Source organism: Oncorhynchus masou, chromosome 12 (genome assembly GCF_036934945.1).
Source record: "Oncorhynchus masou masou isolate Uvic2021 chromosome 12, UVic_Omas_1.1, whole genome shotgun sequence".
NCBI classification, from domain to species: Eukaryota; Metazoa; Chordata; class Actinopteri; order Salmoniformes; family Salmonidae; genus Oncorhynchus; species Oncorhynchus masou.
The window spans coordinates 43556605-43578919 of NC_088223.1; the positions used below are offsets into that span (position 1 = coordinate 43556605).

Consider the following 22315-nt stretch of genomic DNA (forward strand, 5'->3'; position numbering starts at 1 on the left):
CCTCTGGCGTCATTGGGTAGACAGAGGGAATCTGGAAGGACATCAAGGAATCTTTGTGTTGTCTGTGAATTTATAGCACGACTTTTGATATTCCTTGGTTGGGGTCTGAGCAGATTATTTGTTGCAATTGCAAACGTAATAAAATGGTGGCCCGATAGTCCAGGATTATGAGGAAAAATGTTAAGATCCACAACATTTATTCCATGGGACAAAACTAGGTCCAGCGTATGACTGTGACAGTGAGTGGGTCCAGAGACATGTTGGACAAAACCCACTGAGTCGATGATGGCTCCGAAAGCCTTTTGGAGTGGGTCTGTGGACTTTTCCATGTGAATATTAAAGTCACCAAAGATTAGAATATTATCTGCTATGACTACAAGGTCCGATAGGAATTCAGGGAACTCAGTGAGGAACGCTGTATATGGCCCAGGAGGCCTGTAAACAGTAGCTATAAAAAGTGATTGAGTAGGCTGCATAGATTTCATGACTAGAAGCTCAAAAGACGAAGACGTCATTTTTTTTTGTAAATTGAAATTTGCTATCGTAAATGTTAGCAACACCTCCGCCTTTGCGGGATGCACGGGGGATATGGTCACTAGTGTAGCCAGGAGGTGAGGCCTCATTTAACACAGTAAATTCATCAGGCTTAAGCCATGTTTCAGTCAGGCCAATCACATCAAGATTATGATCAGTGATTAGTTCATTGACTGTAATTGCCTTTGAAGTAAGGGATCTAACATTAAGTAGCCCTATTTTGAGATGTGAGGTATCATGATCTCTTTCAATAATGACAGGAATGGAGGTGGTCTTTATCCTAGTGAGATTGCTAAGGCGAACACCGCCATGTTTAGTTTTGCCCAACCTAGGTCGAGGCACAGACACGGTCTCAATGGTGATAGCTGAGCTGACTACACTGACTGTGCTAGTGGCAGACTCCACTATGCTGGCAGGCTGGCTAACAGCCTGCTGCCTGGCCTGCACCCTATTTCATTGTGGAGCTAGAGGAGTTAGAGCCCTGTCTATGTTGGTAGATAAGATGAGAGCACCCCTCCAGCTTGGATGGAATCCGTCACTCCTCAGCAGGTCAGGCTTGGTCCTGTTTGTGGGTGAGTCCCAGAAAGAGGGCCAATTATCTACAAATTCTAACTTTTGGGAGGGGCAGAAAACAGTTTTCAACCAGCGATTGAGTTGTGAGACTCTGCTGTAGAGCTCATCACTCCCCCTAACTGGGAGGGGGCCAGAGACAATTACTCGATGCCGACACTTCTTTCTAGCTGATTTACACGCAGAAGCTATGTTGCGCTTGGTGATCTCTGACTGTTTCATCCTAACATCGTTGGTGCCGACGTGGATAACAATATCTCTATACTCTCTACACTCGCCAGTTTTAGCTTTAGCCAGCACCATCTTCAGATTAGCTTTAACTTCGGTAGCCCTGCCCCCCGGTAAACAGTGTATGATCGCTGGATGATTAGTTTTAAGTCTAATACTGCGGGTAATGGAGTCGCCAATGACTAGAGTTTTCAATTTGTCAGAGCTAATGGTGGGAAGCTTCGGCGTCTCAGACCCCGTAACGGGAGGAGTAGAGACCAGAGAAGGCTCGGCCTCTGACTCCGACTCGCTGCTCTCTTGATACTACCCATCCCGGATCCGGGATCGTGAATAAAGCCTCAGGCTCATTAGCATAACGCAACGTTAACGGTTTCTGAAAATCGCAAATGAAATAAAAATAATATGCCTGCTCTCAAGCTTAGCCTCTTCTTAACAACACTGTCATCTCAGATTTTCAAAATATGCTTTTGAACCATAGCAAATCAAGCATTTGTGTAAGAGTATTGCAAGCTAGCTTAGCATTTTGCGTAGCATTTAGCACGCAACATTTTCACAAAAACCAAATAAATAAAATCATTTACCTTTGAAGAGCTTCGGATGTTTTCAATGAGGAGACTCTCAGTTACATAGCAAATGTTCAGTTTTTCCTGAAAGAATCTTTGTGTAGGAGAAATCGCTCCGTTTTGTACATCACATTTGGCTACCGAAACGAACCGAAAATTCAGTCACCAAAACGTCAAACTTTTTCCGAATTAACTCCATAATATCGACCGAAACATGGCAAACGTTGTTTAGAATCAATCCTCAAGGTGTTTTTTCACATATCTCTTCATTGATATGCCGTTCGTGGAAGCCTGCTTTCCCCTCAGAATCCCATGGAAAAATACCAGCAGCTGAAAATTACGCACCAATTTCGACGGAGGACACCGGGCGGACACCTGGAAAATGTAAACTCTTATGGTCAATCTTCCAATGATATGCCTACAAATACGCCACAATGCTGCAGACACCTTGGGGAAACGATAGATAGGGCAGGCTCATTCCTGTCGCATTCACAGCCATATAAGGAGACAATGGAAAACAGAGCCTCAAAAATCCTGCTCATTTCCTGGTTGCCGTTTCATCTTGGTTTTGCCTGTATCTCCTGTTCTACGGCACCCACAGACAATATCTTTGCAGTTCTGGAAAATTCAGTGTTTTCTTTCGAAAGCTATCAATTATATACATAGTCGAGCATCTTTTTGTGACAAAATATCTTGTTTAAAACGGGAATGTTTTTCATCCAAAAATGAAATTGCGCCCCCAGAGTTTCAAGAGGTTAATGGGGAAAACCGGTTGAAAGTTTCTGTTGGCTGAATGAGCGACACCGGTTGAGCGTTCCTACAGCATTTCCTTCCAGAGACCGTGAGAAAGTTGTCCGGCTGCGGGGACTGTGCCAGGGGATTAATACTACTATCTGTACTTACTGGTGGCACAGACGCTGTTTCATCCTTTCCTACACTGAAATTACCCTTGCCTAACGATTGCGTCTGAAGCTGGGCTTGTAGCACAGCTATCCTCGCCGTAAGGCGAGTACAGCGACTGCAATTAGAAGGCATCATGTTAATGTTACTACTTAGCTTCGGCTGTTGGAGGTCCTGACGAATCGTGTCCATATAAAGCGTCCAGAGTGAAAAAGTTCACTTCTTTATTTCGGGATATGAATACCGAGTATGTCTACTTCACCGTCAGAACATTTTATTACTACACGGTATTGTAAAAGTTATATTTTAGTGATCCAAGAAGTAGAGTTTGCTGATGTGGCAACGATCCTGATTGAAGATGATAGTTTCGAATACCAAATGCCGAAGCACCAGCGCTGTGCTTGCCACCTACTCAACATAGTATCTACAGTCGATGCCCTGAAAGCAACATCCAGTGAGGCTTAGAAAAAAGTGTCCCACTCAACATTTGTCAAGTACCAAGCACTTTGGAACAAATGCGGAAGATCCACACTTGCAGCCAAAACAGTTGAAGATGCTTGCGACCTTCAGCTGTTGCGCCCGAATGCTACAAGGTGAAACTCCAGCGTCATGGCTGTAGAAAGACTCCTGAGGATCGTCAAAGACAAGGGACAGGCGGCTGTCAGAGTTCTCTGCACAGACTTCGATGTTCCAATGTAAGTAAGGATTATCTGTTATTTTATCTTAATGTAAGGTCTTGAATATTGTCTAAATCTTTTGCAGTATTTCCTGACCCTTTGCTTGGGGACTAATAGCCATTTCACATATTGTATCCATAAACTATAATTGATCCATTTAGTCAACTACTCATCCCGCCGTTGATTACTGTAGTTAAATCAGGTGAACTGGTTAGTGGGCCCATTTGTATAGGGTTATGAAACAGTTTTGTTATTGTCATAGGTTCAATCTCGCTGAACTTGCCTTCCTCACAGAGTATGCTGCCACCATGAGCAACATCCTTCAGGCTGAAGCCAAAGTCCAGATGGGGTGGCTACTTCTTCAAACTATCAACCTGCTGTTGTCCTTGAAGTACTGGTGGATGCGTTACAGCTGGGACTGAAACAACGCTTCAGCCACATGTTTCAAGGCCCTGAGCTGATCGCAGCTACAATCCTTCTCCTCAAATTCACAACAACGTGGACAAAGGATGAAGCCACCATCAGAATGAGTAACACAATGTGGTTAATGAACAATATTTCATTATTCATAAACAACTATGTGCAGTGTACATGTTGACACTTCATAGATTTGAGAACCACCCATTTAAACTACAATCCTGACTTTGTGGTTCAGTCCACTGTGAGTCACCTGGACTCAAATTCAACTTTACTTAGCCCTGTTGCTTGGTTTATATAAATGGGGGATGGGGATGGTTTAATGTAGGCATACAAAAAACATAACTGCAAGATTTCTATTGTCATCTCCCTATTTCAGGAATGGACTACATCAAGGATCACATGGAATAACCCTTGTTGCATCTAGGTGATGGCACCAGTTCATCAGACGAGGAGGACTTCTTCTCTGCCATGAAGACGTCTCAAGCACAAGAAATCTACAGCTGGATGGATATCTGGCCTGTTCAGCTGATCATATGGAGTTGCTCAAGTACCTTCCCAGCAGTCTGTAAGCTGTCTCTGCGGCTAAACACACCCTTACTTGCCACAGCTGATTGTGAAAGGCTGTTCAGCATTGCAGAACTTGTTTTCATCCCCAGGAGAGCAAAGCTGGATTCTATAAACTTTGTAAGACAGCTTTTACTGAAGATGAAGAGCAAATTCGTCAACTTCAAGTAATGACAGCTTAAAACCTCTTGAAACTAGGGGACACTATTTTCATTTTTGGAAAAAAATAACATTCCCAAAGTAAACGGGCTATTCTGTCAGGACAAGATGCTAGAATATGCATATAATTGACAGCTTAGGATAGGAAACACTCTAAAGTTTCCAAAACTGTAAAAATATTGTCTGTGAGTATAACAGAACTGATATTGCAGGCAAAAGCCTGAGAAAAATCCAATCAGGAAGTCTCATGTTTTGAAAGCTCTGCATTCCAATGCGTCCCTATTGAGCAGTGAATGGGCTATTAACCAGATTCCTTATTCTACGTATTCCCCAAGGTGTCTACAGCATTTTGACGTAGTTTCACGCCTTTATGTTGAAGAATGAGCGTAAACTACATTGCGTAAGTGCTGAGGGCTCTCAGAGTAATTATTGGGTAATAGACAGAGATAGCTATTTTTATCTTACTGAAAATACAGCTGTCCCGGTTGATATATTATCGAATAGATATTTGAAAAACACCTTGAGGATTGATTATAAACAACGTTTGCCATGTTTCTGTCGATACTATGGAGCTAATTTGGAATACTTTTCGGCGTTGTCGTGACCGCAATTTCCGGTCGAATTATCAACCAAATGTGAAGAACTAACCGAGTTATTTCAGCTACAAAAATAATATTTTTGGAATAAAGGAACATTTGCTATCTAACTGGGAGTCTCGTGAGTGAAAACATCCGAAGCTCATCAAAGGTAAACAATTTAATTTGATTGCTTTTCTGATTTTCGTGACCAGGTTGCCTGTTGCTAGCTAGGCATAATGCTATGCTAGGCTATCGATAAACTTACACAAATGCTTGTCTTGCTTTGGCTGTAAAGCATAATTTAAAAATCTGAGATGACAGGGTGATTAACAAAAGGCTAAGTTGTGTTTCAATTTATTTAACTTGTGATTTCATGAATATTAATATTTTCTAGTAATATTTTTTGTCTGTTGTGTTATGCTAATTAGTGTCAGTTGATGACAATTCTCCCGGATACGGGAGAGGGAGTTCCAAGAGTTAACGCTAGCAAGCCCAAGGACAGGGATGCCTTATAAGTTTTGTTAATTCATGTTTAAAATTCCAAAGTTATAAGTGACCTTGTTAAAAAAGCATCACCTGACACACTTATTTCTAATACAGTTCCATCAGTGGTGATGTCCTCCTATTCTTGCTGTGAGGTTGTTCTATACATGTACTTCTGATGAGCTAATTTTCTACATTTTTCTTTGTTGATATAGGGTTTTATTATAGGGTTTTATGTCTAAAGCAAAGTGACTTTGATTGTAAGCACCTACATTTACTGGCTATATTCCTTCCTTAAATCTAAGCCTACGACGTTAGCTGCGCCTGTTCCACATCAGTTCACTCCTGACACATTGTGGGGCATGTGAAAGACCATATTGATCCAGACTATTTACCTTTCATTATGAAGGGCTTTGTTTCTATGTAGGAAGTAAGGACCTAGTGCCAGTGAAGATCCTGAGAGACACAGGTGCCTCTGAATCGTTTGTGTTGGAGTCTGTGTTACCCTTCTCTGCTGAGACTGATTCGGGGAATAGTGTTCTAATTAGCGGAATAGGTTTGAACACTGTTAGTTCCATTGCATAAACTGATGTTGGATTGTGGACTGGTGAAAGATGAGGTTGTTGTGGGGGTGTTTCCTTCGTTGCCTATTGAGGGTATTGATGTTATCCTTGGGAATAACTTGGCTGGTGAGCGTGTGTGGCCTGTCGTGTTTACATCTCTAGTAGTTTCCACTAAGCCGTCATTTGTAGGGATTCCTGACGCGAGTGCGCAGAGTTTCCCAGAGGTGTTCTCTGCGTGTGCAGTGAAGCGTTCTATGAGCCGTGGCGAACTGGTCACTGCGCCGACTAATGAGAATACCACAAAGAAGTCTGTAACTGCTTTCCCTGTTATCCCGTTATCTGTATTCCGCACCGATCTAATCAATGCGCAACGGACTGACCCCACATTAGAAGAGTTGCGTGACCAAGTTGTGCCTGTGGAACAGTTGGGAGATCTCGCCCATGGCTATTTTCTCCAAGGCGATGTCCTGATGAGAAAGTGGGTGTCTCTTGGTAGTTGTAGCTTATTGTAGAAGTAGAAGTCTCATTTAAATTTCTATAGATGGTTGACATCTAGTGGAACTCCTAGGAAGTGCAAAATCATGAATATCTCAAGGGGATTTCATTGGGAACTGGTGAATACATACCAAGCCCAGATTTCTCACTTCCTGTTTTGATTTCTCTTGCCATATGAGTTCTGTTATACTCACAGACATCATTCAAATAGTTTTAGAAACGTTAGAGTGTTTTCTATCCAATACGAATAATAATATGCATATATTAGCAACTGAGACTGAGGAGCAGGCCGTTTACTTTGGGCAACTTATTCATCCAAGCTACTCAATACTGCCCCCCAGCCATAAGAATTTTAACACGATGTCGTGGTCTGTGATGTTTTGAACATCAATGATCACGCGTGGAGGCATCTTTTTCTCAGCTTTACAAGAGTCTTAAATAACTAAATTCCTTCTGCCCACTGTTCACTGTTATTGACAATTTGCTCAATCACACTAAAGCCAATAATGGGGATGTGATAGATCTACCCTAAGTCTACCCTTCATCATGAGCACTGGGATGACTAGTTATTTTATAGATGCTCAATACAATCACAGACAGAGCGAAAACAAACTGGAAAGAGTCCCTGATCAAGCTGCTGCATGTATGCAACTGTACTCGCTGTGAGGTGACAGGATTCTCTCCATTTTACCTCCTGTATTGACGAATATACAGATCACCCATTAACGTTCTCTTCAACTTGAACTCGGGGTCAGGAAACCGCAATCATTAGAAGTACACTAATAAATGAAAATAAGGAATGCAGGAAGCATACGGAATCGCAAGGGAGAAGTTTAAAAAGTCAGCAGATGGGCAAAAGAAACTACGACAGCAAAGTCAGAACTTTAGTGTTGCAACCAGGCGATCATGTCCTCATCAGAAACATGATACCACATGGAGGTACAGGCAAACTTCAGAATCACTGAGAAAACAACCTTCATACACTTGTATGCCAGGTGGGAGAAGACATTCTAATCTACTAACTGAAACCGGAGCAAGGAAAAGGAATGTCTGACGAGACTTGCATCACAACCTACTCTTACTGTATGACAACCTGCCTCTGAAAGTTCAAAAACAGCTAAACTCCAAGTCAAAGTGAAGATGAACAAGCAAAATGAACGGACAAATGGAAGAACCCAAACAGGACAATGATGAATACTACAGATATGAAATACCGTCGGGTGTGATAATTCATAGAAGTAGCAACAGCATAACACAATTCTCATCCAAGTCTGAAAATGTAGGCTATATTATTTCTAGTGCTAACTCAAACGATCATATTTAGCCAACTCTCGGCTTATAGAAACCATAATATGAATTAGTTAATAGCAATTACTATTTACAATTCATCACATCACGGGTGAGCTCATCAGTGGTCGAAATAATTTTGTAAAACTATTTCTAAAATTCAAAAGTAATCCAACGGTGGATAGTTCTTGCACACCTCCATGTTTGTTTTTCTTCGTCAACCAAAGATAAGAAGAGGTGACAATATGAGTTTGGTTTGTTTGCAGTATGCATGTTGAAGGCAAAGCTGTCATGGTCGAGGGGAACTCCACCCCCATCCCCGTTCAGCTGAAAAGGTGGCGCAGGGAATTCAAAAATATTCTTTAGAAATATTTAACTTTCACACATTAACAAGTCCAATACCTCAAATGAAAGTTAAACATCTTGTTCATCTACCCATCATGTCCGATTTTTTAAATGTTTTACAGCGACAACACAACATATATTTATGTTAGACCACCACCAAATCAAAGGGAAAACGCAACCATTTTTTCCAGCCAAAGATAGAGTCACAAAAGCAGGATTAGAGATAAAATGAATCACTAACCTTTTGAAAATCTTCATCAGATGACACTCATATGACATGTTACACAATAGATTTATGTTTTGTTCGATAATATGCATATTTATATCCACAAATCTCGGTTTACATTGAAGCCATGTTCAGAACTGCCTCCAAAATATCCGGAGGAATTATAGAAAGCTACGCCAGATAACAGAAATACTCATCATAAACTTTGACTAAAGATACATGTTCTACATATAATTAAAGATACACTGGTTCTTAATGCAACCGCTGTGTCAGATTTTTTTTTAAACGTTACGGAAAAAGCCTACCATGCAATAATCTGAGACGGCGCTCAGACGTAAATATATTTCTCTGCCATGTTGGAGTCAACAGAAATACGAAATTACATCATAAATATTCCCTTACCTTTGATGATCTTTCATCAGAATGTAGTGCAAGGAGTCCTAGTTCCACAATAAATCATTGTTTTGTTCCATAATGTCCAATACCAGTGTCCAATTAGCTGCATTTGCTACCACTTTCAGCTCACGTGCCCAAAAACTGACTGCTGGTCCAGGACAACTCGCACGAAAACTTCAAAAAGATATATTCCAGGTCGAATAAACTGGTCAAACTAAGTTGAGAATCAATCTTCAGGATGTTATTTTCATATCTATCCAATAACGTTCCAACCGGATCATACGTTTTCAGCTGCAGCCAAATGGAACGGCAGTAGCACCCACAGAGAAATGCGCCACAGGAAAATGGCATTCTGTCGGGACAGTGACTATTTCCCCTCCCATTCGGTCAAAGTTCACAGAAAAAGCTCCAATCCACTTTCTACTGAATTAGGACATCTAGTGGAAGGCGTAGGAAGTGCTACCAGATCCATATCTTGTTGGGAAAGGAGGCAGCGATGACGTCAAAGTTGACCCACATTCAGAATTTCACTTCTTGTTTGGAAGATTGCCTGCCCTATGAGTTCTGTTATACTCACATACATAATTTAAACAGTTTTAGAAACTTCAGAGTGTTTTCAGTTCACTATGGTTTTAGAAACTTCAATATGCAGTTCACTATGGGCACGCAATTCATCCAAAGTGAAAATACTGCCCCCTATCCTCAACAAGTTAAAAAATACTTTAAAGTACCACTTAAGCAGTTTTTTTGGGTATCTGTACTTTACTTTACTATTCATATTTTTGACTACTTTTACTTTTACTTCACTACATTGCTAAAGTAAATTATGGACTTTTTACTCCATACATATTCTCTGACACCCAAAAGTACTCATTACATTTTGAATGCTTAGCAGGACAGGACAATTATCTAATTCACACACTTATCAAGAGAACATCCCTGGTCATCCCTACTGCGTCTGATCTGGCGGAATCAGTAAACACATGCTGCATTTATAAATTGAGAGTTAGGAGCGTGCCCCTGGCTATCTGTAAAGAAATAAAAACTAGAAAATGTGGCTGTGTGCTTTGCTTTAATATAAGGAATTTGAAATTATTTATACATGTTCTTTTGCTTTTGATACTGAAGTACATTTTAGCAATTACATTTACTTTTGATACTTAAGTATATTTAAATCCAAATACTTTTAGACTTTTACTCAAGTAGTTTTTCCTGGGTGACTTTCACTTTTACTTGAGTCATTTACTATTAAGGTACCTTTACAAGTGGGTACTTTTTCCACCACTGTACATTACAACCTATGCAGGAATCAGAATGCATGATTTGCCACCGGTATTTGAAAACGTGAATACAATGTTAAATAAAAAAATAATTTCCACTCAAACCCTTTTGTGATAGTGATTTATGGATACAAGTGGCCTGTGCCGGTGTTACGAAATTTGTCACCACAGATAGTTTGTTTACATTTCTACCATTGTGACTAGTGGTCGTGTTGGGGACAACAGTTGTTGACAACTGCAGCATTGTAGCTAAACCTAACCTGCTGTGTTAGTTCTCCTAATCTGCCACGTTAATTATTCTAATCTGCTATGTAAACAAACCATATGTGGAGACAAATCTTCAATATCCCCACACCGGCAGCCAAACATGTGAAAGTTGGTTTGGTGTCTCTAGCTTGAAAAGTTCAAGAGTTACTGTTGGTGAGTTAATTTATGCTAATTTAAATAGTTATAGTTGATTAAAACTCTTTAAGCATTTGAAGTTAGGAAAACCTGAACATGAAAACAATGGTTTGGGGTCTCTAGCAAGAACGGTTCAAGAGTTACTGTTGGTGAGTTAATTTATGCACATTTCTATAATTGTAGTTTATAAAAAAATAAAACAAATTGGAAGTTAGGATTGCCTGAACTTGTGAATTTGGTTTGGTGTCTCTAGCTTAAATAGGTTCAAGAGATACTGTGGGTTGGTTATTTTATGCTAATTTATGCAAAATTATATAATTATAGTTAATTTATGCAGTTATAGTTGTTAAAAGTTTTTAAGAATTGGAAGTTGGGATAGCCTGAACATGAGAAAGTTGGTTTTGTGTCTCTAACTTGAAGAGTTCAAGATTTACGGTTGGTGAGTTCAATTATGCTAATTTATATAGTTATCGTTGATAGAAATTCTTTAAGCATTTGAAGTTAGGAAAGCCTGAACATGAGAACATTGGTTTGGTATCTCTAGCTTCAATGGTTCAAGAGTTACTGTTAGTGAGATACTTTATGCTAATTTATGCTAACTTATATAGTTAAAATTGATAAAGGTTTTTAAGACTTAGAAGTTAGGATAGCTTCAACATCTAAAAGTTAGTTTGATGTGTCTATCTTGAACAGTTCAAGAGTTACAGTTCAACTCTTTACAGACCGACAGCTCTTCAGAGACAGCTCCATAACACCATGGCTGTACTAAATTCCATGGGGAAAATAATGGGGACCGTAAAAATATCTGAACACTATGACGATTATGCGCCCACTCACACACTCAATTACACACTCTGCTTACACATATGGATGGACACACACACACCTGATGCCGCTCTCTTCACTCACTTTCTCTCTCCTCTCCTCTCCCTCTCTTTTATTATCAAGAACTTCTCTATAATTCTATGTTTTTTGTTTGTCTTTCTTTTGTATGTCTTTGTCCACAGGTTTACCTATGTTTACATCAAGCAATGGAAAGATATCAGAACAGGGATGTTGGGGAATAATAGCATATTGTACAGGATACATTTGAACTGTAGTGAAGCCAATTCTGTAGTAATGCAATGTCTCTTTCATAATCATGTGAAACGTCAATTACTATGGAAATGCTGGGATGTGTTTTTCTTCTAAAATGATGTTTAATGTAATTATGATGCAACTATGATAATGATACAATATGGATTACAATTATCATGCTCAATATTAAGGCCATATTCACTTCATGTTACAAACATAGTGTTATACACTTGAGTGAAGACCCAAAAGCGGTTTAACAGAAACAGAGTTCTTTTAATGAGAAAACAGGAATGGCATAGATCCTCTTCCGACGTTGTCAATGGCACAATAGACTACCCGCAGAGAGGGCGACAAATGAAACATAAAGTCCCTCTGATGAATAGCTAGAGAGTCCCCGTCTTAGCAGCAGAGGAGAATAGCTGGGTAGCGACGACAGGCTGCAGGTCGCTCTGGGTCGGTGCGGGTCACAGAGGAACGGTGGTACCTGATCACAGATGAACTGGACACAGTGCAAACGAAAGACAGTTAGAAGTGTACAGGATGCACCTGCCAGGCAGACTTCGACAGGATAGGACAAGGAGGAAGCAAACGAGACAATAGCTTGCTTCTGGCATGAGAAACACAAACGAGAATCTGACACAGAAAGTAGCAGGAACAGAGAGAGAAATAGAGACCTAATCAGAGGGAAAAGGGAACAGGTGAGGAAAGGGTGAACAAGGTAGTTAGGGGAGATGAGGAACAGCTGGAGAAGGAGAGAAAGAGAAGGTAACCTAATAAGACCAGCAGAGAGAGACAGAGTGAAGAGAAAGGACAGGAACAGACATAATAAGACATGACAGTACCCCCCCCCCACTCACCGAGCGCCTCCTGGCGCACTCGAGGAGGAAACCTGGCGGCAACGGAGGAAATCATCGATCAGCGAACGGTCCAGCACGTCCCGAGAGGGAACCCAACTCCTCTCCTCAGGACCGTACCCCTCCCAATCCACTAGGTACTGATGACCACGGCCCCGAGGGCGCATGTCCAAAATCTTACGGACCCTGTAGATAGGTGCGCCCTCGACAAGGATGGGGGGGGGGGGGGACGAGCGGGGGCGCGAAGAACGGGCTTAACACAGGAGACATGGAAGACCGGGTGGACGCGACGAAGATATCACGGGAGAAGAAGTCGCACTGCAACAGGATTAATGACTTGAGAAATACGGAACGGACCAATGAACCGCGGGGTCAACTTGCGAGAAGCTGTCTTATGGGGAAGGTTCTGAGTGGAGAGCCATACTCTCTGACCGCAACAATATCTAGGACTCTTGGTTCTATGCTTATTAGCGGCTCTCACAGTCTGCGCCCTATAACGGCAAAGTGCCAACCTGACCCCCTTCCAGGTGCGCTCACAACGCTGGACAAAAGCGAGAGCGGAGGGGACGCAGGACTCGGCGAGCTGAGATGAGAACAGCGGAGGTTGGTACCCGAGGCTACTCTGAAAAGGAGAAAGACCGGTCGCAGACGAAGGAAGCGAGTTGTGGGCGTACTCTGCCCAGGGGAGCTGTTCTGACCAAGACGCAGGGTTACGAAAAGAAAGACTGCGTAAGATGCGACCAACAGTCTGATTGGCCCGTTCGGCTTGACCGTTAGACTGGGTATGGAAGCCGGACGAGAGACTGACGGAAGCCCCAATCAAACGGCAAAACTCCCTCCAAAATTGAGACGTGAACTGCGGGCCTCTGTCCGAAACGACGTCTGACGGAAGGCCATGAATTCGGAAAACATTCTCGATAATGATCTGAGCCGTCTCCTTAGCAGAAGGGAGCTTAGCGAGAGGAATAAAATGAGCCGCCTTAGAGAATCTATCGACAACCGTAAGAATAACTGTCTTCCCCGCTGACGAAGGCAGTCCGGTGATAAAATCTAAGGCGATGTGAGACCACGGTCGAGAGGGAATGGGAAGCGGTCTGAGACGGCCGGCAGGAGGAGAGTTTCCGGATTTAGTCTGCGCGCAGACCGAACAAGCAGCGACAAATCGACGCGTGTCACGTTCCCGAGTGGGCCACCAGAAACGCTGGCGAATGGAAGCGAGCGTACCCCGAACGCCGGGGTGGCCGGCTAACTTGGCAGAGTGGGCCCACTGAAGAACGGCCAGACGAGTAGGAACGGGAACGAACAGAAGGTTCCTAGGACGAGCTCGCGGCGACGGAGTGTGAGTGAGTGCTTGCTTTACCTGCCTCTCAATTCCCCAGACAGTCAACCCGACAACAAGCCCCTCAGGGAGAATCCCCTCGGGGTCGGTGGAGACTTCAGAAGAACTGAAGAGACGAGATAAAGCATCAGGCTTGGTGTTCTTTGAGCCCGGACGATAAGAAATAACGAACTCGAAACGAGCGAAAAACAGAGCCCAACGAGCCTGACGCGCATTAAGTCGTTTGGCTGAACGGATGTACTCAAGGTTCCTATGGTCAGTCCAAACGACAAAAGGAACGGTCGCCCCCTCCAACCACTGTCGCCATTCGCCTAGGGCTAAGCGGATGGCGAGCAGTTCGCGATTACCAACATCATAGTTACGTTCCGACGGCGATAAGCGATGAGAAAAAAAAAAACGCGCAAGGGTGGACCTTGCCGTCAGAGAGGGAGCGCTGAGAAAGAATGGCTCCCACGCCCACCTCTGACGCGTCAACCTCAACAACGAACTGTCTAGAGATGTCAGGTGTAACAAGAATAGGTGCGGATGTAAAACGATTCTTGAGAAGATCAAAAGCTCCCTGGGCGGAAACGGACCACTTAAAGCACGTCTTGACAGAAGTAAGGGCTGTGAGGGGAGCTGCCACCTGACCGAAATTACGGATGAAACGACGATAGAAATTCGCGAAGCCAAGAAAGCGCTGCAGCTCGACGCGTGACTTAGGAACGGGCCAATCAATGACAGCCTGGACCTTAGCGGGATCCATCTTAATGCCCTCAGCGGAAATAACGGAACCGAGAAAAGGGACAGAGGAGGCATGAAAAGTGCACTTCTCAGCCTTCACATAAAGACAGTTCTCTAAAAGGCGCTGGAGGACGCGTCGAACGTGCTGAACATGAATCGGGAGAGACGGTGAAAAAAATCAGGATATCGTCCATGTAAACGAAAACAAAAATGTTCAGCATGTCTCTCAGGACGTCGTTAACTAGTGCCTGAAAGACAGCTGGAGCGTTAACGAGGCCGAAAGGAAGAACCCGGTATTCAAAGTGCCCTAACGGAGTGTTAAACACCGTCTTCCACTCGTCCCCCTCCCTGATGCGCACGAGATGGTAGGCGTTACGAAGGTCCAATTTGGTGAAAAACCTGGCTCCCTGCAGGATCTCGAAGGCTGAAGACATAAGAGGAAGCGGATAACGATTCTTAACTGTTATGTCATTCAGCCCTCGATAATCCACGCAGGGGCGCAGGGACCCGTCCTTCTTCTGAACAAAAAAAACCCCGCTCCGGCGGGAGAGGAGGAGGAGACTATGGTACCGGCGTCGAGCGATACAGACAAATAATCCTCGAGAGCCTTACGTTCGGGAGCCGACAGAGAGTATAGTCTACCCCGGGGGGGAGTAGTTCCCTGAAGGAGATCAATACTACAGTCATACGACCGGTGTGGAGGAAGAGAAGTGGCCTTGGAACGACTGAACACCGTGCGCAGATCGTGATACTCCTCCGGCACCCCTGTCAAATCACCAGGCTCCTCCTGTGAAGAAGAGACAGAGGAAACAGGAGGGATAGCAGACATTAAACAGGTTACATGACAAGAGACGTTCCAGGATAGGATAGTATTACTAGACCAATTAATAGAAGGGTTATGGCGAACTAGCCAGGGATGGCCCAAAACAACAGGTGTAAAAGGTGAACGAAAAATTAAAAAAGAAATGGTTTCGCTATGATTACCAGAGACAGTGAGGGTTAAAGGCAGCGTTTCACGCTGAATCTTGGGGAGAGAACTACCATCTAAAGCGAACAAGGCCGTGGGATCCCTTAACTGTCTGAGAGGAATGTCATGTTCCCGAGCCCAGGTCTCGTCCATAAAACAGCCCTCCGCCCCAGAGTCTATCAAGGCACTGCAGGAAGCAGATGAACCGGTCCAGCGGAGATGGACCGGAAAGGTAGTGCAGGATCTTGAAGGAGAGACCTGAGTAGTTGCGCTCACCAGTAGCCCTCCTCTTACTGATGAGCTCTGGCTTTTACTGGGCATGAAGTGACAAAATGACCAGCGGAGCCGCAGTAGAGACAGAGGCGGTTGGTGATTCTCCGTTCCTTCTCCTTGGCCGAGATGCGGATACCCCCCAGCTGCATAGGCTCAGAACCCGAGCCGGCGGAGGAGGGTGGCAGTGATGCGGCAGGTGGCAGTGATGCGGAGAGGGGGGCAACGGAGAACGCGAGCTCCTTTCCACGAGCTCGGCGACGAAGATCAAACCGTCGCTCTATGCGAATAGCGAGTGCTATTAAGGAGTCCATGCTGGAAGGAACCTCACGGGAGAGAATCTCATCCTTAACCTCGGCGAGGAGACCCTCCAGAAAACGAGCGAGCAAAGCCGGCTCGTTCCAGTCACTAGAGGCAGCGAGAGTGCGAAACTCAATAGAATAATCCGTTATGGATCGATTCCCTTGACATAGGGAAGACAGGACCCTGGAAGCCTCCTCCCCAAAAACAGAACGGTCAAAAACCCGTATCATCTCCTCCTTAAAGTCCTGATACTGGTTAATACACTCAGCCCTCGCCTCCCAGATTGCCGTGCCCCACTCACGCGCCCGTCCGGTAAGGAGAGAAATGACGTAGGCGATGCGAGCTGTGCTCCTGGAGTAAGTGTTGGGCTGGAGAGAAAACACCACATCACACTGAGTGAGGAATGAGCGGCATTCAGTGGGCTCCCCAGATTAACACGGCGGGTTATTGATTCTCGGCTCCGGAGACTCGGAAACCCTGGAAGTGGGCGGTGGATCGAGGTGGAGTTGGTGAATCTGTCTTGTGAGGTCGGAGACTTGGGCGGCCAGGGTCTCAACGGCATGTCGAGCAGCAGACAATTCCTCCTCGTGTCTGCCTAGCATCGCTCCCTGGATCTCGACGGCGGAGTGAAAAGGATCCGGAGTCGCTGGGTCTATTCTTGGTCAGATTCTTCTGTTATACACTTGAGTGAAGACCCAAAAGCGGTTTAACAGAAACAGAGTTCTTTTAATGAGAAAACAGGAATGGCATAGATCCTCTTCCGACGTTGTCAATGGCACAATAGACTACCCGCAGAGAGGGCGACAAATGAAACATAAAGTCCCTCTGATGAATAGCTAGAGAGTCCCCGTCTTAGCAGCAGAGGAGAATAACTGGGTAGCGACGACAGGCTGCAGGTCGCTCTGGGTCGGTGCGGGTCACAGAGGAACGGTGGTACCTGATCACACGTAGCATCAGATGAACTGGACACAGTGCAAACGAAAGACAGTTAGAAGTGTACAGGATGCACCTGCCAGGCAGACTTCGACAGGATAGGACAAGGAGGAAGCAAACGAGACAATAGCTTGCTTCTGGCATGAGAAACACAAACGAGAATCTGACACAGAAAGTAGCAGGAACAGAGAGAGAAATAGAGACCTAATCAGAGGGAAAAAAGGGAACAGGTGGGGAAAGGGTGAACGAGGTAGTTAGGGGAGATGAGGAACAGCTGGAGAAGGAGAGAAAGAGAAGGTAACCTAATAAGACCAGCAGAGAGAGACAGAGTGAAGAGAAAGGACAGGAACAGACATAATAAGACATGACACATAGACACTCAACCACGCAAATTGGCTTGCTAATTATTTATTTGGACATCACACATATAGTCTTACTCATATCCAGAAATCATACACACATCCAATATCACACACTTCCTGACCCATATTTTTTGTTTTACATCTGTGGCACTGGCTCACAGGCAGTGCTCACAGGCAAACAGGAAAGGGAATGAAAAAAGATCAAAAAGAACAAAAAGAGTTGTGTTTCCAGCAAACTGACTTTTTGTGGATAAAAGGCTGTGCGTGATGACATAGTGCACATACAAATTACTTTTACCATTAAATTCCCATTAATGAAAAATACAAGTTAAATGGGTTTCCATATTTCCATCTCTACTGATGGTTTGTCACAAAAACTGTGCCCACTCTGGTCTTGGAACATGCGCTCTAGCCAACAGCTTGCAGATAGAGTGCGGGTTGGCTACCTACATTATGAAATTATTATGGATAAAAATTATATTATTTGAATTTGACAAATGGCAACCAAGCATCAATCATCATGTCACCAGAATAACACCCTCGATATTTATTGGAAAGACATGTCAACCATGCACATTTACCACCCTGTGAAGTTCATAATTTATTTAATCTGTAGCCGAATAAACTGCATTCTTTCCCAAGTCACAGTGGGTAGACCACACGGCATTTCATCACGTTCAAGTTTACTTCGATATGATGGTTATTATATAATTTCCACCGGCATTTCTCGCGTTATTCATTTTACCGACAGAGATCCCACAATGTCGAACGAACAAATTGTCTGTCTGCATTTATAAAATTGTACATGCATTTCATGTTTCCATCAGCCCAGTCGCGATTTTTTTTTTAAAGCTTCAGGTAATTCATCCACATACAAGTTTTTGTCATTTTTTTAATATAATATATTTTTGGGGGGTTGTTTAAAAAAAAAATATACATTTATTTATTGCAACAATAATAACAATATTACACATCATGAAATGGTTGGATGGGAACGTGGTTTGTAGCTATGCCCAGTGATTTTTTTTGTCGACATTTAGTTCATATAGAAAACAGAATCGACAATTGCCTGCTAGGGTGTGTTTCTATTTAGGCCTAACTGTCTTGTGTCGATAAAAAAAGAGCTGGATATAATGATGTCACACCTATGAAAAAGAACAGCTTAAGCAAAAACCTACAGTGTCAAATAAAAATGTAGTTGTTGAAGTGTTTCCATTAGGCCTACCCATTTAGACAAATTGCGCATTAATAAATTGGCGACAGCCTGTATGCCCTCCCACCTATCTGTTTCAAGTCTTAGGTAGCCCGCAAAAGCCAGCATGGATAGAATGCAATAATTGGCTAATATTTGCAATATTCTAATAATTATCATGTGCCAACATATCGCCAAGGTCCATGCCATTGTGAAACTTTCACTCCTGTAGATCTGGAATAATTGGATTGGGAAACTTGCCAGCCACCTAGACAAGCAGGGAAGCAATTCAGCAATTCAGGCATTTTTGAAAGCAAAGAAACGTCATTTTTCTTGTTGACATTTTTTATTTTGCTAGCAAGTAGGCATTTAGAATTAAATGGGGAGTGGAGTTTATAGTTACGTGATTACATCATGTGCCCTGCGTACCTTCAAATGTATTCGGCAATCATAATTCATTAGAAAAACACATTTTCGCCATAATTTGCCTCAGTAAAAAAAGTTTGACAAAATAAAAATTCACACTTGTCAAATGGATAAAAATGTTTTCGATATTTAGAAAATGTCTCCTATATCTTTGTTTCCGTTACAAGTCGCAATGATTCATTTTTGGGGGGTCAATCGGTCAATGGAAACCTGCCTGTAGCTTCCATCCAATTGGCGATAGATTTTCATGCGAATACTTTAGAATCCGCATAAAGAAAATATGAGCATTTCCAACCGTTGGTATTTCCACAAAATTGACTTGTTGTGGATAAAAATCAGTGAGTGATGACATAGCACACACAAAATGTAGCCTATTTTTTCGCTGAAGTATTCATGTACCGAATAAAAATCTAATGTTCAATAGGTTTCCATCGCATTTTCAACTCTACAATAGTTTTGTCATAAAAACTGTTGTGTTAAATAGAAAATGTGCCTACTCTGGTTTTGGAACCTGCGCTCTAAATAACAGCTCACAGATACAGTGCGGTGTGGTTAGGCTGTGAAGGTTGTCTCGTCTACATTATGAGATTATTATGGATAAGAGTGATAATATTTGTATTTGTCCAACAGCAGTCAAGACAGAATAAGACCCCAGAATAAGACCCTCCATATTTATTGATTAAGGTATTCACTTTCTGTACAATAGAAGATGTTTAAACTAGACAGCTTTTAGGGAAACACTTGTGACCTCTCTTTCAGTTAAACCCTGGAAGAAGAGTAGCCAGCTGCAGTGGCGACCTGGGCCGGTGGGGCTTTTGAGCCCCACATTTTTAGCAAAATATATATATATAATGATACTTTTTGGGGGGGCTTGCTTATTTTGGCATAAAAAATATATATATATCAATGAGTTAATAAAGCCGCACACACTCTTTTTTTGTTTTCTTGAGTAAGGCAGCTCCAAAATGCCAGTGTTTTAGCCTAGCTCAGTGCTTTCTGTGGTGGTGGGGCGAGCCAGCAAAAAAATAGGAGCGTTGCGCCGTGATTGGCTATGTGTTCTGTCACTCATAGGGACACTATGTCAATGCGAAGTTAATGTCCTTAGTAAGGGTAGACATCTTTGGGTCCTGCCATAGAGTTTTATTACAAGTGCCCTTCCAAGAAGCCTCAAGGTCATTGGCCACAGATAAAATTACATCAAATCGCATTATATGTACAGTAGCTTTGATTGGACTGATCATGTCAAAATCTTACTTAGCTAGCAGTCATCATCATGAATCAGTTTGACAATCTACTGTCAAATAATTTTTAATCCTTGTAATATGAAGAAAAATAATGAAGAGAAATTATAGATAAAAGGTATCGGTGCTCATCGGCCATTGGACATAAATATTACACAACAAGTTGGAAATTGCAAATTCAACAATGAGCCGTTTGGAAGGAATCAGTGGCTAACTGCAGGCAGTGCAAAGCAACCGGTAGCCTGCTATTCAATGGAATTTTTTTCTTCAGAGTTCCCCCCATAAATCCAGAGAATGCCAGACTTTGATGACAAAGTTTGATGACAAAACCCCCAAGTCAGAACAGTAGGCAAAATGAATTGAAAATAGACCAAATTATTAGGGTGAGGCACATGGGCTACTAACAGCGTACTACACAACATACGGGTAGTATTACTTTCTTAGCTACAGTATTACATATCTCCCTGGCATATTATATAATTTATACTGCAGCATACAATACATTTTTTAACTCACCTTGTTGTGCTGTGCTCACTTGAACAGGACGGTGATGCGGTGTATTATTTTTTTAAAGTCAGTAAAAGAGGCTGTATGAACTGTTTCGCTGCCAGACAAGGCTCTGCTGATAGCCAGTTGTAACAGTGGTAAGGTGTTGGGACTGCTAGGACTTTTCTTGTGAAGGCGAACCTCATTCAACTATTGTGGCTATTCCTTGTGGCTAGCTTCACACAGTTGTCCTGCTCAGCTTGGAAGATGCTGCAGTCAGATGCACTGCGGTAAAAAATAACGCCAGACAGGGAGGGAGAAAGAAGTCTGTATTATTCCCAATGCCAGCCCGTGAGAAATATCCAGGGTCCTTTGATGCGTGGGATATTTTTTGCCACTCAAAAGAACAGCGCTTCATTAAATAATTTGTTGATCCTTCAGAAGGAAAGGATAGCCCACATTTTCCCCGGAGAACGGACAAATCGGGATAAGGAGGCTATTTTTTCAAAAGGGACAACGTGAGGGCAGTAAAATGTGAGACAATGCAAAATATGATTATTTATACCAAATAGTGCAATAAAACATTTACAGTGTTCCTAAAAAAATATAGATATATAATTGGTATGTAGCTTATGTAGCCTAGGTCGTCTTTCATATGGCATGCAATTAATTATTAATGTAGCCTATTCTGTGGCATGCGATTTTACATTAGCCTATTTAGCCATAGACCTACAGTGTCGACAGATTATTCAAATAAGCATAATATATAAACTAATTTCAAAGCTATGCCATCTTTAGTGGTGCACTGCCTTTATAACCGTGTGAATATCATTTAGAACTAGGCCTATTATTCTAATAGAACATCAGACTACAGTTGGTATAAATAGCCTGTAAAGATAATAATAGTTCAGTGTAATTAATATTAAGACTTCAGGGAACTGATAATCCCAGGCCAGGGTGTAGATTTGTAAACACTTTGTGTCAACAAAGATCTGGAACAATAGAAAAATATGACCATAATCACAGCTATAGTTCAGCGATACACTGAGCTCCAAAAGTATTGGGACAGTGACTCAATTTTTGGTTGTTTTGGCTTTGTACTCCAGCACTTTGGATTTGAAATGATACAATGACTATGAGGTTAAAGTGCAGACTGTCAGATTTAATTTGGGGTATTTTCATCCATATCGGGTGACCCGTTTAGGAATTACAGCATGTTTTGTAAATAGTCACCCTATTTTATGGGACCTAAAGTATTGGGACAAATTCACTTATATGTGTATTAAAGTAGTCAAACGTTTAGTGTTTGGTCCCATATTCCTAGCATGCAATGATTACATCAAGCTTGTGACTTCAGATTATTTTGTGTCCAATATAAATGAATGGTGTGTGTAAATGTGGAGTCCCTTCTATTCTAAATAAGAATATAGTATGTTTTGTAAACCCTTCTACCTTAATGTGGATGCTACCTT

At 42.5% G+C, this 22315-nt stretch overlaps 1 protein-coding gene across 5 annotated transcripts in view; it reads left to right on the top strand.

Moving 5' to 3' along the window:
* The window catches only part of LOC135550148 (sodium channel subunit beta-1-like), an 80302-nt gene that overhangs the window by 32707 nt on the left and 25280 nt on the right, over positions 1–22315 (top strand). Inside the window, exon 1 of one of the 5 annotated variants that reach the window (XM_064980675.1) lies at positions 20874–21377. The exons of the other annotated variants lie outside the window; for them this stretch is intronic. The gene's annotated coding sequence lies outside the window, so the exon portion shown is untranslated. Of the gene's footprint in view, positions 1–20873; positions 21378–22315 lie in introns of those variants that run through there. 5 annotated transcript variants of the gene reach the window in all.